The sequence below is a fragment of the Ambystoma mexicanum genome, chromosome 6p (assembly GCF_040938575.1).
Source record: "Ambystoma mexicanum isolate Mex_15411 chromosome 6p, UKY_AmexF1_1, whole genome shotgun sequence".
In the NCBI taxonomy this organism is placed as follows: Eukaryota; Metazoa; Chordata; class Amphibia; order Caudata; family Ambystomatidae; genus Ambystoma; species Ambystoma mexicanum.
In genome coordinates this window covers 1,345,386,001-1,345,402,086 of record NC_090935.1, presented here as the reverse complement: position 1 = coordinate 1,345,402,086, position 16,086 = coordinate 1,345,386,001, and the positions used below count along the sequence as shown (strand labels likewise).

Here is a 16,086-nt window from a genome sequence, read left to right as displayed (position 1 = left end):
CCATCAAATAAAGTGCCTGGTGCATAATGATTTAGACAGCAGCATATACAGGGCCTAAGGCAAGAAGAGCAAACATGTGCAAGAAAAAGCATGGAATAAAATGCCAAGTGCATACTAATACAAAGGGCAACAAAATGAATGATCCACAAATTACAAAGCATTAAGTCAAACAATAGAGTAAAAGGCTAAAAAAAATAGAACAACCCTAATAAATCAAAATTAACCAAATAAAAGGCGAGAGCAACAAATAGTGTGAAACTGAAACACAAATTCAAGTACAAATAAAAGTAGAGTTTGATTTTGTGTCCATGAGGAGTTTTAGTTTCCAAATCCACAACCGTTCTAGTTTCCAACTGACACAGTTTCAAAGTTCCATCTCCTCCTCAGGGATGTTCAGGGACATGAATAACTCCAAAGAAGGTAAAACCATCTACAGACCCATCATGACACGCATGAAAATGTTTAGCAACATGATATGCATAATCTACATGTTTTATAGCCTGTACATGTTGGAGAATTCTGATCTTCAATTTGCACGTAGAGCTGCCAACATACCATTTCCCACATGGGCAACTGAGCACGTACAGCAGATACTCAGTATTACAGGTAATATGAAACTGTATGGTATGTGTAATGCCCACAAGAGGATGCACATAAGTGGTAAGAGGGGTGGCAAACTGGCATACCTTACATTTGGAACATTTAAAAAATCAATTTCTATGTTGTCTTAACCAAGACACACCCCCGCCAACCACTTTAAATCGCAGATAAAAAACTGGAAACAAGTTTGTCCTTGATGGCAGGAGCTTTGTGGAAATAAGATAAGCAAGAGGTCTTTGTCTGCTCTAAATACATGTCAATGCTTTTGTAAGATGTCACAAATCAAATATGATCGAACAAAAGGTATCAGTCTAATGTCCTGATTTTGTTCTAAAGAGACTTCTAGCGACTTGAAAAGCTTTCTCAATAACTCTTTTGGAGTATCCATGTGACAAAACTAGAAGCTGCCACCAAGCATTGTGTGTCAAAATTGTTGATTTCAGAACTATTCCATCGCAGGCGCACACATTTGCCATGCAGGATAAGTCTCTGGATGATTACTGGTGGTGTGAAGAGGCAAATTGGAACTGGTTTGTTTCCCATAGACCGTGGCATTAAGACTGCTGCAACTTATTTGTACTCTATCAAGAAAACAATATTAGTTTTACTAGGAGTCTCAGTGAATCTTAATTTCAGATAATTTGGTTCAAAATTCTCACCAAATCCAACCAATCGTCCTCCCCCCCAAATAAACAAATCATCAATGATTGTTAAAATGTTATTCCCTAAAGACCAAACAAAATTGTGTTCCCACCATCCCATGGTAAGATTGGCATACGACGGGGCAGAATTCATTAAACAAAAAGACATTGTTAAGATAAAAGGAGATCACTTCCCAAATAATTTCTGTGTGGCTCAGGTAATTTAAGGAAGTAGTATCCAAGAAAGAATGTGCACGCATTCTGACCCACTGAATGATCAATAGATGTGTAGAGCGAAACTACATCAAGTGTGGCTAACAGGATATCCTCTTCCCACGCAATCCCATTAATGTGCTGCAAAAAATCCTTGGTTTCCCTCAAAAATAATGCAATGTAGACACAAGATGATCAATAGTTTCATCAATACATTTGGCCACATTTTCCGAAAGGAAACCAGACAAGGTGAGAATTGGCCTGCAAAGGTTTTTGAGCCCACTCTCATAACTTTATCATACAAATTAAAAATGTTTGCATGGTTTAATTTTATCTTCAGAAGAAATAAGATTTAAATCTATGCTGGCTTGTAACTTGTTTCCCGCCTCAGTAAATTTACTCTCAGTCTCCTCAAACTGGGTTAAAATGACATTTGTCAGATTTGACATATTTGACAAGTAAAGTTAAAATTCTGGCTGAACACTCATTGGTTGCTTGACCCCATTCCTGAAGCATAGCGGGATCCTGGTCCTCAAAGGAGGGCGTAATCATAATACACAGCCTGCACGGTATTCTTCCCACACCCAAAATGTTTTGCAGGGATGACACTTCCCACCACTTTGAAATGTCCTTTTTTTACAATTTGTAAAGCTTAAAGCTCCTTGAGTAACGCAACTTCAGTGTCCTCTCGCAGAGTGCCACCACCCGAGGGTGGCAGTCGCAGATTAGTAATCGTTTGGCTCTCATCAAAAAGTGATGCAGCTTGTGCTGTACGAGCTTCCCTCAATATGATATATATATTAAAGGACCTGCTATAGTTACGGTTAAGTTGCTCAACTCATAGAAAGAGCACTTTTTGGGTGGCTTATAACATGTGTGGAAATCCTCAGACGCAATGGAAAAACATTTTTGCTCACACCTACAGCCCAAACCGCGGGATGGATTTTCAAATTTGCAGATTTGTCCTAAAAGCGCGCTTTTAGTGTAAATCCATCCAGTTGTTTTTTTAAAAATTGCCACAAAGTAACAAAAACATTAGTAATATCTGGGTCCGGCCCGCAAACTCACTTCCCTATTCGGGGACATGTCTGGACCAATCAGGGGGCGGCATGATGTCCGCGGACATTGTACGCATCCACTGATTGAAGGGTGCAAAACGTGAGGTGCGTCATTTTTTGAAATGGTCGCAATGTTAGATCCAGCAGCCGGTGTCCACGGATAGTGCATTGGGGAAAAGTCTCGAAAACACATTTGGGGTTATTTGGCAGCCGAAAGAGGGCCTGGAAAGGGTGGCGAGTGGAATAAAGATTATATGGCGCAGTTTTATAGGTGAAAAAAGGACGTGCAGGTGCCGTTGAGTCTGCGGTCAATTTTGCTGTCTGCGGACATCATTTGGATAGCAGGGTAGGTCTCCGGGAGTTTTGTTATTTGAATGTATATTGTACGTACTTGTTATATGGTTTCATTATATTGTAGTTGTTGTGGCCACACACACCATAGTTATAGGTGTATAGTAATTATAGGTTCTTAGGGGGAGTATACAGTATTTGTAATATGGTGGAATTATATAATTGAAGTGTGTATGGTATTTTTGATTGTAGTACAACTGAGGATAGTGCTCCTTGATGTCTCCTCCCCCTTTCACACGGTCAACCATGGTATCCTCATTAAAAGTTTACAGGATACCTTTAGCATCATGGACTGGGCAATGGACTGGCTGACCTGTTTTCCTCACTAACCACCCTTCCCAGCTGCAACTGGGCCCTTTGTACTCCACCACCTCACTGTCTACCTGCAGAGTGCCCTAGGGTTCAATCCCATGATTGTGGCTCTCCAATATCTATTTTGACACCCTGGCTAACCTGATGTCCTTCTTTTTTCATTTCCAGTGTTGTGTAAATGAAACACAGCTTTCCTAAAGCTTCCCTCAACTAATTTCTTCTCGTTTTTAATCCCTGATTGTTTGACTGCCATAAAGGCATTGTGTGCGGCTAAGAATCTGTCTCAAATGCCAATGATATGGAGATATTTCTTATTGTGACACTTGTACCCTGTTTTCTCCTTCCCTCTGGTCGCCCTCTTTGGACACTATCTGTGAGGCCAAAAACCTGTAGGCTGGATTAGTGCAAATTAACAAGGGGGTCCTGGGAGTCCCTCTGCCAGACATTAGTCCTGGTTACGAGAGACTTACCCAGAGTCTTTAGCTCACTATCTTTCACAGAGAAGAAAATTCTGCAACAGCCTCCTCCTTAACCTCCCCCTTTGTTGTCTATGCCCCCTTCAGCTAATTTAAAATAGGGCTGCAAGTCTTATCCTTGGCCTCAACCCCAGGGATCGTATAGCTGCAGCCCTACAATGTGTACATCGGCACCTGTTGGTTGCAAGGATGAACTTCAAGGTCCTCTGTATCATTGACAAGGCTTTCTGGGGTCAGGGACTACAATATTTCCAACTTTGTTTCCCTAAAGACTGCCCTGCTAGAGCCCTCCACTATTCTCTGCTTGTCAAACGCTTTTTGAAACAGAGAGCAGGAGGCATGTCTCTTTCTTTGGCCGGTGCCACTGTTTGGAACAGCCTTCCTGCTCCTCTTATACTTCAGCTGGACTTCCTTAAGTTTTGGAAACTGTGAAAAACTCTGCTTTCCTTTTCCTGTTTTATTGAATTCCTTCCCTGCTAACTCATACCGCTGCCACTGAGACTGGTGGCCTGGTCCCTCACAACCCTCACAGGTTCTAGGCCCTATATCTAGTATACACCAGTACCCCCCCCCACCTCCTTGAGTACAGCCTTTGCGGGTCAATCGCCTGGCGGCTCTGTACCCTGCCCTTAGGACTCCTCTGCCCCAGCAGTTAGCCAGAAGTAATACGTTCCTGCATTAACACTCCAATATATGATGAGTGCATTCTTTAATACATGAAGTACTCCATTACGAGTCTCCTAATCACCTCCGACATCTTGCTATCATCATTGTACACAGCCCCTGGCAGGCACTTTTTTTAAATCACAATTAATGTAATATGTGAAGTCATCAATGATGTCATAAATTACATTTGTGATGTCATCTTTGATGTCCTGAGTGTTGGTGTTAGCAGTGCATGGTTGTAAAGGATTCCAATCGAGCGCCACACACCGGTTCAGGAATCTTGCCCTTAACCTAGGATGTAGCACTCCATTAGAATACTTTTTTTGTATTTTCAACGAATTTGAATTGAGCTGGCACACAACCCATCTCGCACCCACTTTTACAATATACCCCGGGTCACAATGAATTATGAACCAGGCCGTTTGGTGGGAATACAGTATATATTTTAATTTCAAAGGAAATCACAACATTTTTATATTGGGCAGCAATCACCAATGGGGTAATAATTAAAATGAAAACCACTGAAATACACTTGGGTAACCTTCTATAAGAACATATACAAAACACAAATGGATAGGTGCACCTCTTTGATTAGGATAGATAGCACCCGAGTTAAGGCTTCCACCTGCAATGTTCCCTCAAACCTCAATCGATCGAAATCTAGAACGAAGCAGCAGGGAGTCGGGGATATGGGGCAGCAAACAGAATCAAAATCCGCCCTTCCCTTGCAAAATAAGAGGCAAACACAGATTTTAAAACCCTTTGCAATGGCATAAAATGACACTCGGAATTTGACAAACAATTATATGTGTGTTAAATAATGACATACATATGTTTTATCACAGGATCAGGGATGTAATATCACTAGCAACTACAAGGCAAGGTATCAGCAAAAGGCATACAATTCAAAAAGCAACTTGAAATGAAAACACACTACAGCCAAATTCACATATTGCAATTTACACTTTTTTGCAGTTTTAAATGTCAATTTTTTTTTTTTTAAACGGGTGAAATGCACAGAATCGGAATGCGGTTTTTAGGCTGGGTGATAGATGCACATCACAGGTACAATATAGAAGTGAAAGAGTGACTATAGCTGAATAATTGGATGAGATTTTCAAGGTGAAAGAAATTCGGTTTAGGTAAAATAAAGCAGTTAAAGAGAAAATCGGTTTGGAAGAAAAAGGACAAATTTCACTTACACTAGATTTAATGGCTAGAACAGAGGAACGCCACCCGTGAATGTAAAAGTTAGGCTGCAGTTGTAAACCTTCATGCAGTGTACCCCTTTTCTTTAAGGAAAATTAATTTAATCAAAATATTGCTAAGGAGTTACAAGATGGGGTGAATGAAAGAAATGCGCTAACACTAGGAAATCAAGGACAAGATGCACAGAGAATTAGAACAGTTTTAGCCAGGTTATCAGGGTAATGATAGGATTACTTAGAAAATAGGACAAAGAAAGGGTCAAGATGGGATAGGCTTGGTGTTGCTTTGGGATGGGGAAATACTCACAATCCACACTTGAGTTTGGGATTTGGGACAAACAACCGGGTTTCTGGGCTCAAGGTTCTGGTCACTGCACAGCAAACTCTCCTGGCAAAAAACCAGCTGGGCAAGTCTGGTCACTGGATGACAAGGGTAGAGCGGGTATGCAGGTAGTGGGCAAAAAGCTGGTCTGGTCACAGGATACTCCCAAAAGGGTACCACAGCTTTCCCTCCTTGTTATTGGGATTTTTGTGGGGTTTCTGGATCAATGGCCTTGCTGGGATAGGGTCGGCTATGCTTTGGCCTAGTAGAGTCTGAAATCTTGCAAAGGTGGATCGGGCATGTCTGGATATGCAGGTGCTGGAAATTCAGGAGAGAGTGTCCTGTCCCTGTGAGCTCCCCCCACTTATATAAATGCGGGGGACATCACCGGGTTTATTGTGGCCAGAACTAAGCTAGACCTACCCCCCAAGAACCAGATAGGCCAGCCTATGTTGGTCGCCTCCTCCAGGAGGGAACTCAGTTTAGGGGGTTGTGTTTTATGAGGTGAAAAGCCATCCCACAGTCCTTTTTGCCAAAAAGCAATCTTCACATAAATCACACATTTGAACAGTTGTGGTATTTTGGCAAATTACATAGGCAGATTACATATTTCACACAGAGCATGGCAGTCTAATTCTCACGTTTGTAGGACTTTGTTTCGTCCGTCTAATAATGTTTTGCCATTTTCAATGAAATTATTTTACCTAAAATTCTATAACTTTATACATGCGTATATATTACCATAAGGCATGTGCATATTACGTGGCATCATATACACTTTCCTCAGAATATCGAATTCTCTGCCATTTCTGTCCACAATATCCCCGGGAAGGCTACCACTTCTTGTTTAAAAGCCACAAAAATTACATTTAAACTGTTAAACTTTTACATTCCTGCGAAGTTGCAGAGATAAAAGTCTTAAAAGTTTATCAATAAAATAGTCTTTTCAGACAGATGGCCAGTATTGTCTACCAAATAAGGGTATAGCTTACAAGGCTGTTCTGGAGTTGGTTTAGAACCTCCCGAGTAGAAGATGCGGGGAGGTGTTACTTGAGTTTTCACACATAGGCGTCCAAGAATCTATTGTGTCAACCTGGAGCATAGACAGAAGTCTGACGAGCGTGTGATATTCTGCCTCCTGGTCCATTCAAAGTTTCAAAGGGCATAATTAACATGAAAGTGTCCCAGAATCCACTGGGGTTTCTCTTGGGGGGTAGGGCATTCCTGTTATCAGCACCCAACTGTCCCTTGTGCCATGGCAGACACCTGTTTGGGCTGATTTCCCAGTCCAGCCAATGCATTTATTTCTTGATTTTATTTTGTTCTGAAACAGAAGCAAGTCTGTTGAAATAAAACATCCCATCTATGTTTCCCAGCAAAATCCCCTTTACATTGCTAGGCAAGGACAGGGCATTATTTAACTTTGCACTTTTAAAACCGGTATTTTTCTTATTTGCAAAAGCACATTTTGACACATGGTGAAGTCTGCTTGGATGCCCCTCTCAAATTTGTTTTTTCTCTTCCATCTGAATTCCCAATATTGTTTTGCAGCCCTAGTCAGTTTCTCTCACACAGCAGTATGTTCAAGGCAAAGGTTCACTGAAATTGACCTTTGTGCAGAAAGCTAGGGTTTGTTTTGAAGGGTTTATCTTGAAATTCTGTGGCACAAAAGTCAAGTGTTTTCCCGTGCGTGCGACTGAAAGTAAAGCTTCTGTCGATTTCCCAGTTCTGGTCTGACATAGCCTGTCATCTAGGGATAATGCTCTCTTTTGCTGGAGCACAATCTGAATGTGGATGGGCATGGGAGGGTCTCACTGATAAAAGCAGAGTGATGTTAAACAGATGAGTGTCAGGACAGAATCATTTTAAATGTAAAATCTTCCCTTTTCAATGGGAACATTTTGAGCAAGCAGTAAAGCAGTGCTGCTTTTCACTTCGCTTCTTTAGTGCACACAAGAAAACACACTGGCGGCCTTTCTCGGTGTGCTCCCTGTTCCAACTTGCCCACTAGGTGCTTGGCAAGACAGTGCAGCCATCATTTTGAAGCTGCAAAACACAGTTTTGATGCACAGCAGTGGTGCTCAAAGAAGCCAACCCAGCCATTTTGCTGTTAACTGCTTAAGTGCAGCTTGGTTATGGATGGGAATTCTGCTGAGTAGGTCAATGTATCCTACATGGTGGTGGCACGACTTATGGTTACTTAGCTTACAATAACTGGCAAATTTCTGCGGTTTTTCCGGGTTTACTTATAACCATAACGTCCCTTTAACAAAGTTTCTTCACTGAATAGCTATGTGCACAGTGCTGCTATACCATGAAATAATTGTTCCGGAAAAAGTCAAGTGGGCGAGGAGGTTCTAACGCTACACACATCAGAACAAAGATGATCTTAAAAAGGAACAGTGGTGAGCTCACCTAAGGACGTGCACCATCTGATACAAATCGCTGGAAGTAATAGCGTGGGAGCTCCGCAGGATCCACGGCGTTCCAAACACTCTCCACAGTAAACAAAGAAATGTGCCACCCACGGCTGCTGTGGAAACGTAGTTTTCACAAAGACCACTGGCGTAAACAAGAATCTGCACGCCATAGAAAATCAAATGGTGCAGATTCAATGTGGTACGCCTACAGCAGGAATATACTGAGAAACAGAAGGCACACAAAGGGCCACGATCACACAGAGCAGCACCGAAAATGACAACACATGGGAAAAAGATTAACCACATTTTTACCTTTATGATTGTGTTGGCTCTTAGTTTGTATAAGTGTGAGGACGCCGAGTACTCACCCTTGTACTCCTGCAGGTCAGAAGTCAATTTGTCACACCCGGCTTAACTGTACTGAATTTACCAGACTTAAAATGACAAAGTCCTAAAACTGTTCTGCCGGGATTCCAATCTGCGACTGCAAATTGCATGCAGATCACTTTTGGGAGCATTAATTGTACCCTGCTGAGCCATCTGAGTGATTGTTACTGTATGCGGAGAATGAACAAATAACTTATGTGGGTCACACAGCTGCTAAACCTCTGTCTTGGGAGGATAGCTCAGGGGCAACATGCTCACTTTGGAAGCAAGACGACACAGAACAACACAGGTTTGATCACCGGGTCCGTGCTTAGAAACCTCTGGATATTAGGCACGTTATAAATAACCTATCATATCATCATACTTTGTAGTAGTGTGAACTGTGTACGCTGCCTACAAGTTAGCACTTGCTTTTGAAGCAGCTTGTATCTTCCGTTGTTCTGAGTTAGCTTTGATATTGGGAACTACATCTCCCAGCTATCCCAGCACAGCACAAATCAGGCTACCTGGCGCACTTGCGGCAGCGCAACTCGAACAAGCCAGTCTTTGCTGGCCCACGCAAGGTCTTGCCGCCTTTCTGGACAAACTTCATTCCATCTAGACGTGGTAAGATCAACTTCTCATCTTCTACCTTATCCCGGCAACATTAAGATTCCAGCCTGTCGCAGTGTAATCACGCCTGGCCAGCCCCTCTTCTCGGGATATGGGTTATCTTGGTAGCCTTCATCTGCTATAGCAGTACAAAATGCGTGTTGCTTGGCTATCGTTTAAAAATACCTCTCAATGAGATTAGAGTCCTCGCCCGCTCCGCTTCCGGAGCATTCTCCTCCTACCCTCGCTGTTGTCCCTTCCTATGACTCCACCTTGGGGCCCTCTGGAATAGGATTCTCAGCAGAAACGTCTACTCATGTTCCAGCCAGAAACTCAACACCGGCCCAATCCGCTCACCATCAATATCTACACCCAACGCTCTGCTCCTTCCTTCAATCTCATGACAGACTGAGAACAAAGTAGCGAGCCCTCTTTATGACCAACTAATCCTCCCCATACCCCTGGCCCTTGAACACGCTGCAGAAAATAACCCAATACCCCCTGTGCAGCTGGCCAGAACCCCAGTTGTTAATCCCTCTGAGGAACCACACAGCATCAAAAAGCAAGCTGCAACAAATCTAAAAACATGCTCTCTCCCAAAACATGCGGCTAACATTCGAGAAGACATTATTTAGAAAGACTTTGATCTTTTGTGTCTTACCGAGACATGGACCAATAAATCTAGTGGCCCAATAATTGCTTTAGCAGCACCGCAAGGCTATACCATGATCTTCCAGAACTGCCCCATAGGCCACGTGGGAGGGGTAGCCATTATCACTAAATATCATCTAAAACCTTTTCTACCACCCTATTCCTGCACAAGCTACAAAATTGTACATGTTAAATTTGATGCCTACAGACCATAGTTCATTGGCTTCTATGTTAGTGTACCGCCCCGCCCTATAGACATGCCTAACTTTGAGGATGACCTTGTTCTACATGGCTCCAACTGCTCCACCCGGTCAGTAGCGGATTTCAATAAATGGCGCAATGACAGTACGGACAGTCAAGAAATTGCCTTGGAAAAAAAATCGCTAAGCATCACTGATTACCACGTACTCAACGACACAACTACCCATAATACAGGGCATACCAGTGACTGGGTAGTGGCTAGGAATCTCCAAGTTAATATTGTGAATACCCTTCTTTGCATCTGGTCTATGTTTCATTACTTTTGACATCCTTATTGAAAATCCACCTTCTAAAAGTAAGAACCCTGTGAAACTGGTAAAGAACCGCAACTTTAATAAAGTCACAGTGAAAGATCTGGAAGATTGCCCGGATGACATGACCGCAAACTCAGATCTAGACTACCCCCTGCCCCCCCCCCCCAACACATTAATCAATCACTTTACTCAATCGGTGCACACTATGTTGGACAAATTAGCCCCTATCAGGAATGAAGCAGTAAGAGATAATGCCTCGCATAAGAACTGGTATACCAAAGATCTAAGCCTAATGAAAACAGGGAAAAGACATGCTGAGTCAAAGTGGCTAAAATGCCCCACTGTAGGAAATAAAACTCTATGGAAGGCTCTAGACAAAGCATATATATTAGCTATCTGCTAAACGGAAAAAAATGGTACAATAAGCAGATTGAAGAGGCTAGCAATAATACCAAAAAACTCTTTGATATTGTCAAATCTTTAGGGAAACCTAGTACTCTCTCCATGCCCATTGAGTTTACTGACCAAGAGTGTTTCGAAATACAATGTGCTTTTCAAGCTAAAGTGGATAATGCACATTCTTGAATTAAGATCGAACTCCCTAACGATTTGCAAATGCCTTCTCCAGTCGTGCCACAGGCACTGAAGATAACAATTGCAAACTCAGTTTTACAGCCATCACTGTTTCAGACATTATGAACATTCTGTCCTCTTTATACTCTTCCCAGTGCCTGGAAAACATTGTCCCGCCCAATCTTATGTTGGATCATAAAGAAATCTTCATACCTTTCTTTGTTCGACTAGTTAACTCATCATTTGTTAACAAACAGATCCCCGATTCCATTAAAAAGGCTACCATCACCCCACTGATTAAGAATCCCGATTTAGATTAAAAAACAAACTAATAACCTGTGCCCCATCACAAATTGCCATGTTCTCTAAAAATACTAGACTAATGTGCCACTACCCAGCTTCAAGCCTTCATTGAAAAATCTAATATCTTGCACCCCAGGCAATCTGGCTTCCATTATGGCACGGAAACAGCACTTTTGGATCTTCAAACTCATATGTTGAGAATCAATGACCTGGTCACACCGGCATGTTGGTCCTATTGGACCTATCAGCTCCATTCGACCTTCTAGACCATTATCGGCTATTGCTAACTTTAGAAAACACTGGCCATTGCAGCTTAGACACCATTGAATGGATTCAATCTTTCCTCTAGAGTATGTTGGGGCAGTGCCACTTCACATTTCACCTCCATCTCTTGTGGGGTTCCTCAGGGAGAGTGCATGTCATCCCTGCTATTTAATTTGTACATCCAGCCTTTTTATGACCTTCTAGACAAGCACAAAGAGTTTTTCACTAACTACGCCGACACCCAGCTTTTCCTTGCACTCACAGGAGATTACCATCACGATGCGACCGTACATCAAACCATCTGCGGCCGCATTGAAGCCTGGAAGAACACCAATTTGATGTGTCTCAACGGGAATGAAACTGAGCTACTGATATTTGGTACTGCATATCCTAGATCTAAGCTTGACCCCATATATCAGTCTTTCCACATTCATGGATGCCCAATCCAGGTCTCAGAGAGTGTTAAGAGTTTAGGTTTTTATCTGGACTCTCTGCTTAGCGCTGAGGCACACGTTAATCAGGTCGTGAGAAACGGTACCTATTTCTCCAGGCTACTGCGGAACCTCTGCCCCTTCCTGTCCGAATCCAACTGCTCATCTGTGGCACGGGCAGTTATTCTACCCAGACTGGACTATGGAAATGCGCTCCTGAAGGGGACCCATAAGAAGAATATCCAGGCTTTACAAGTGATTCAAAACAATGCTGTCCGCATTGTAAAAAAGGAAATCTAAAAGAGACCATATCTCAGAGAGATGTAGGGATCTCCACTGGCTTCCTGTCGCTCCGCGTCTAGAATTCAAAGCGCCCTCACTGGTCCACAAGGCCCTACACAGGACATCCCCGTCATACATCAAAGAGCTGGTCTCTTCTTATGACCGCCCCCGCCCCAAGAAAATTGCGCTCATCTGCCTTAGCACTGGTAAAAAACCCTAAATTCAAGCTGGCCAACAGTTTAGGTAGATCCTTTCCTGTTGTAGCTGCTAAAGTCTGGAATGCCCTCCCCTCAGACCTTCAGATTAGCAACTTCTGTACTTGTAGTCCTTAGCCAACCATTTACTCCACACACGTGTGTGTAAAATACTGAACATTCACTGCCTTTTAAACTAGATGCACCCTGCGAGGGGGGGGTGGCAGCCCCCCACCCAATCAGGCAGCCCAGAACGGGGTATTTACCACACAGTAAAGCCACCGCTCCGAGCCTCTTCAGAGTGGGAGGCTGCCATCTTCCAACGCTGGCAATCAGGTAAGTGACCCTTGCATCCACATGCCCTTCCACCACTCGAAACCCCAATTTCCACATCCCCAGGCCACCCTCACTTACCTGGCGCTCCTCCATTCCTTGCCCGCGCGGGGAACACAAAATGTTCCTGGCGCATCTCATTCCTGCAAATTGCCACCATTTAAAGGGAGAATAGCCTACACATAGTTCCCTTTACCCCAATCCTTGGTGGCCATCGTGTTTTGTAGTTTTTTCTCAAGTTTAGAAGTGGCAATAGCACTTTGTCAACTTGAGAAAAAAAACACTGTCAGTACCCCGGTACAACATGCTGGGTTATTAATAGCAATACAACCCTCACAGGGTTTTGCAGGCGCTTCTAACTTATGCCCCCCCATGCTCAGGTTGTATTGCTTAAATAAAGCATGGTGTCTATGCGCAGCTGCAGGTAACGCATGCTATATGTGCAGTTAATGACACCCTCTCCATACACTGCAGTCGTTTTTTCACAATCATACCAGCAAGATTACAGAAAGAGGTGTAAGATGGGAAAAATGGCTATCAGAGAAGAAGTCATTATAGTGGGTTACTTTTATTTACTCATTAATTCGGTCCCCTGTCCACCAGAATCATGGCATTATAAACCAAGTGCATCTGATTTTTAGATAAGGTGGCCTATTTTAATACCCAGTTTTACCAAAGGTTTTCAGGAAACCTTGGCCAAACTAAGCATTTCATCGAAAGCGACCACCCATTAAGCCATTAATATTAAGTAGGCGACAATGCTCCTAGACAAATGTCTTCAAGGTGGAACTGGCTATGAGAGGTGTGAGAAACCAGAAGGTGCCTCTTCCTTGTGGTTCTATACCATCTGCACCTTTATACAGTTAAGTCTGTCCAGAGACCGATATACATGTTCAAAATCAAATCAAACCACTGGTCCCCGGGGATCTATCATACAGAGGGCCAGGACACGGCTATCACTTTTGGATCCAGTTGCTGGGGATGGACCAGTGCGCGAGGATCACCTGGGTGAGGGGTCTTTGGGGAGTGGGGCACGGGGTGGCGAGACGTGGTATTCCCTTCCCTGTAACACCTTTACCTCATGCTACCCAATAGGATATTTAGGAAATATGCTCCCTTTTACAACACAAACACTTTCTCACTGAAAGCCCGCTCTGAGGAAAAACAGACTGATACCTGAGCCGTCTACCTGCCATGTCCCAATACTATGGTCAGACGTGGTCAGGAAATTATCGCCAACCACTCACACCTGACTTCCATTACAATTCCTCACCCGGATAAAAGGCGGAGCATGAGAGCAAACTGAGAGAGGCAATGCACATGAGGAAACAGCAGTTTCAAGACAGCAGTTGAGAAAGAAAGGAAGGACAGCAAAAGCGAAGGGAATCGCAAGGAGGGAGATTCCCTTGACCTTTTCGACAAGGAACCGTCACTTTCCAGAAACCTCGAGAGAACACGTAAGACCAGAAACCCGGGCTGAAGAATCCTGATTTGTGTGTCAGCGATACCCAGGCCCCTCCCGTGTCAATAATCAAGGCAGCGGGAATCGCCAGCCACTGTGGTACCGTCCTTGGCTCCAAGAACAAAGCCACTTCAGTAAAAAAAAAAAAGAAAACTCAGCGGGTGAGTTGGGGAGACCGATACAAGACCAGTCTGTGTTGAAGCCAAGGTTGCAAGCAGCAACATTGTATGGCGAGCGCTGGAACGAACATTGTGAAAAAGCATGTGATAAGAGACGCGAGTGAAGTTAAACTACTGATGAGTGATTGAAGTTTGAAGCAAGCTACAATACCATTGACAGAGTGGTCCTGTACAGCGGGGGTGCTCAATCGAAGGTCTCTAAGGTATCCAGCTGAGAAGTAATTACAGTAGATCAATGTGGTTCGAGCCCAGTGGAGGGAGATCAAATGAAAGAGAATTAATAAATGTGAATTGAAGTGGTCCTGCGACGGTTCAAGCAAAATCCAGCACACAGTCAAAAGTCTTCAATTTTGATGAAATAAAGTTTGGAAAAGTATGTGAATTTGGTCCGAGCCTGGCAGAGGGAGATCAATTGAAAGCTTTGTGTTAAAGTGGGTCTGAGCCTGGCGGAGGGGGACCCAGGGTGAATCGAACATCACCCAAGAAGTTGTACCCGAGAATCCTGAGGGATAAGGAACTTTGTGAATGTTTGTTTGTTGAATCAGGCCCTCTGAAGTAAGAGACTTTGAATGGCAAACAAACTTTGGCACAGAAGGCCCCTGATACTGAGATTTTAACTGTATCCTCGTCCTAGAGAAGCCATAGTCTGTGCTAAGCTCGAGGTGTGCCGCCTTGTCCCGTGCTGAAAACGTGGGGAATGGAAGCCAACGACTTGAATATCCTCTCATATCATTTCTTGAACACTTCTTTTGCATAACATTGTTTCCTACACTATTTGTATTTAGGAGTAAGGATTGGCAATAGGTGTATTAGTATAGGCCCTTTAATTTTGACAAGACACCACTAGGACTGCATTATTATTTGATGGTCGTAGCTTGCTCCCATCTTTAGATTTAGAATTAGATAGGCTTTTTTCAAACACAGTTGTAGATTCTATTTGTAGATTCTATTTGTTTTGTATAGTCCTGATGAACAAGGAAGTCAGAGAATGCTTTAGATAAAAGAGGATGGTCCAAAGCCAGAAATGACCACTTCTGACAGATGAAAGGTCCCCCTTAGAGGAAAAGTACATGTGCCCATGAAGGAAGCAACAAAGGACACTTGATTCCTACTTTATGCAAATAGGCCCACTTTGAGGGTAAGCCCAGTGAAGTGTTGATGGTCATGGGGGAGTGGTGGGATAGTTGGTTGATCTCTGCAAGACTTCAAAAAAGCAACATTTTCTGATAAGCCTGCTCAAGACACCAGCTTGTCTTCTCAGCTCCAGCCTAATCGCCCAGGGGTTTTCAAAGTCTTCTGAAGATAGTCATGCTTTTGCCAAAAGTACAGAACCATTATTTGAGGCCTGCGTTGCATCAAACGGTTTACAATGTTGGTAGTAGTTGCAAAGATAATTGGAATTATTTCCTTAGATTTATCTTTTTTAAGTACTGTTATTGTATTTTATTATATGACAGGCAATGCAGACCCCCGGCTGAAGTACACACCAACTAAACTGACACCTGGAATTTTTAGACCATTTGCGGTACATACATTATATATAAACATATTTTTTCATTTCATTTCTTGCCATTTACTTAGGTGCCAGAAGTCAAACATAGCACCCCTCTGGGTGGTTAACATACATTACTATGTGCTTTAAGCAAAGCCAGGC

The 16,086-nt window shown here is 43.1% G+C and overlaps 1 protein-coding gene across 2 annotated transcripts in view; it reads right to left on the bottom strand.

Moving 5' to 3' along the window:
• ERMP1 (endoplasmic reticulum metallopeptidase 1) overlaps nt 1–16,086 on the bottom strand; it is a 707,614-nt gene that overhangs the window by 247,289 nt on the left and 444,239 nt on the right. The window lies entirely within an intron of this gene.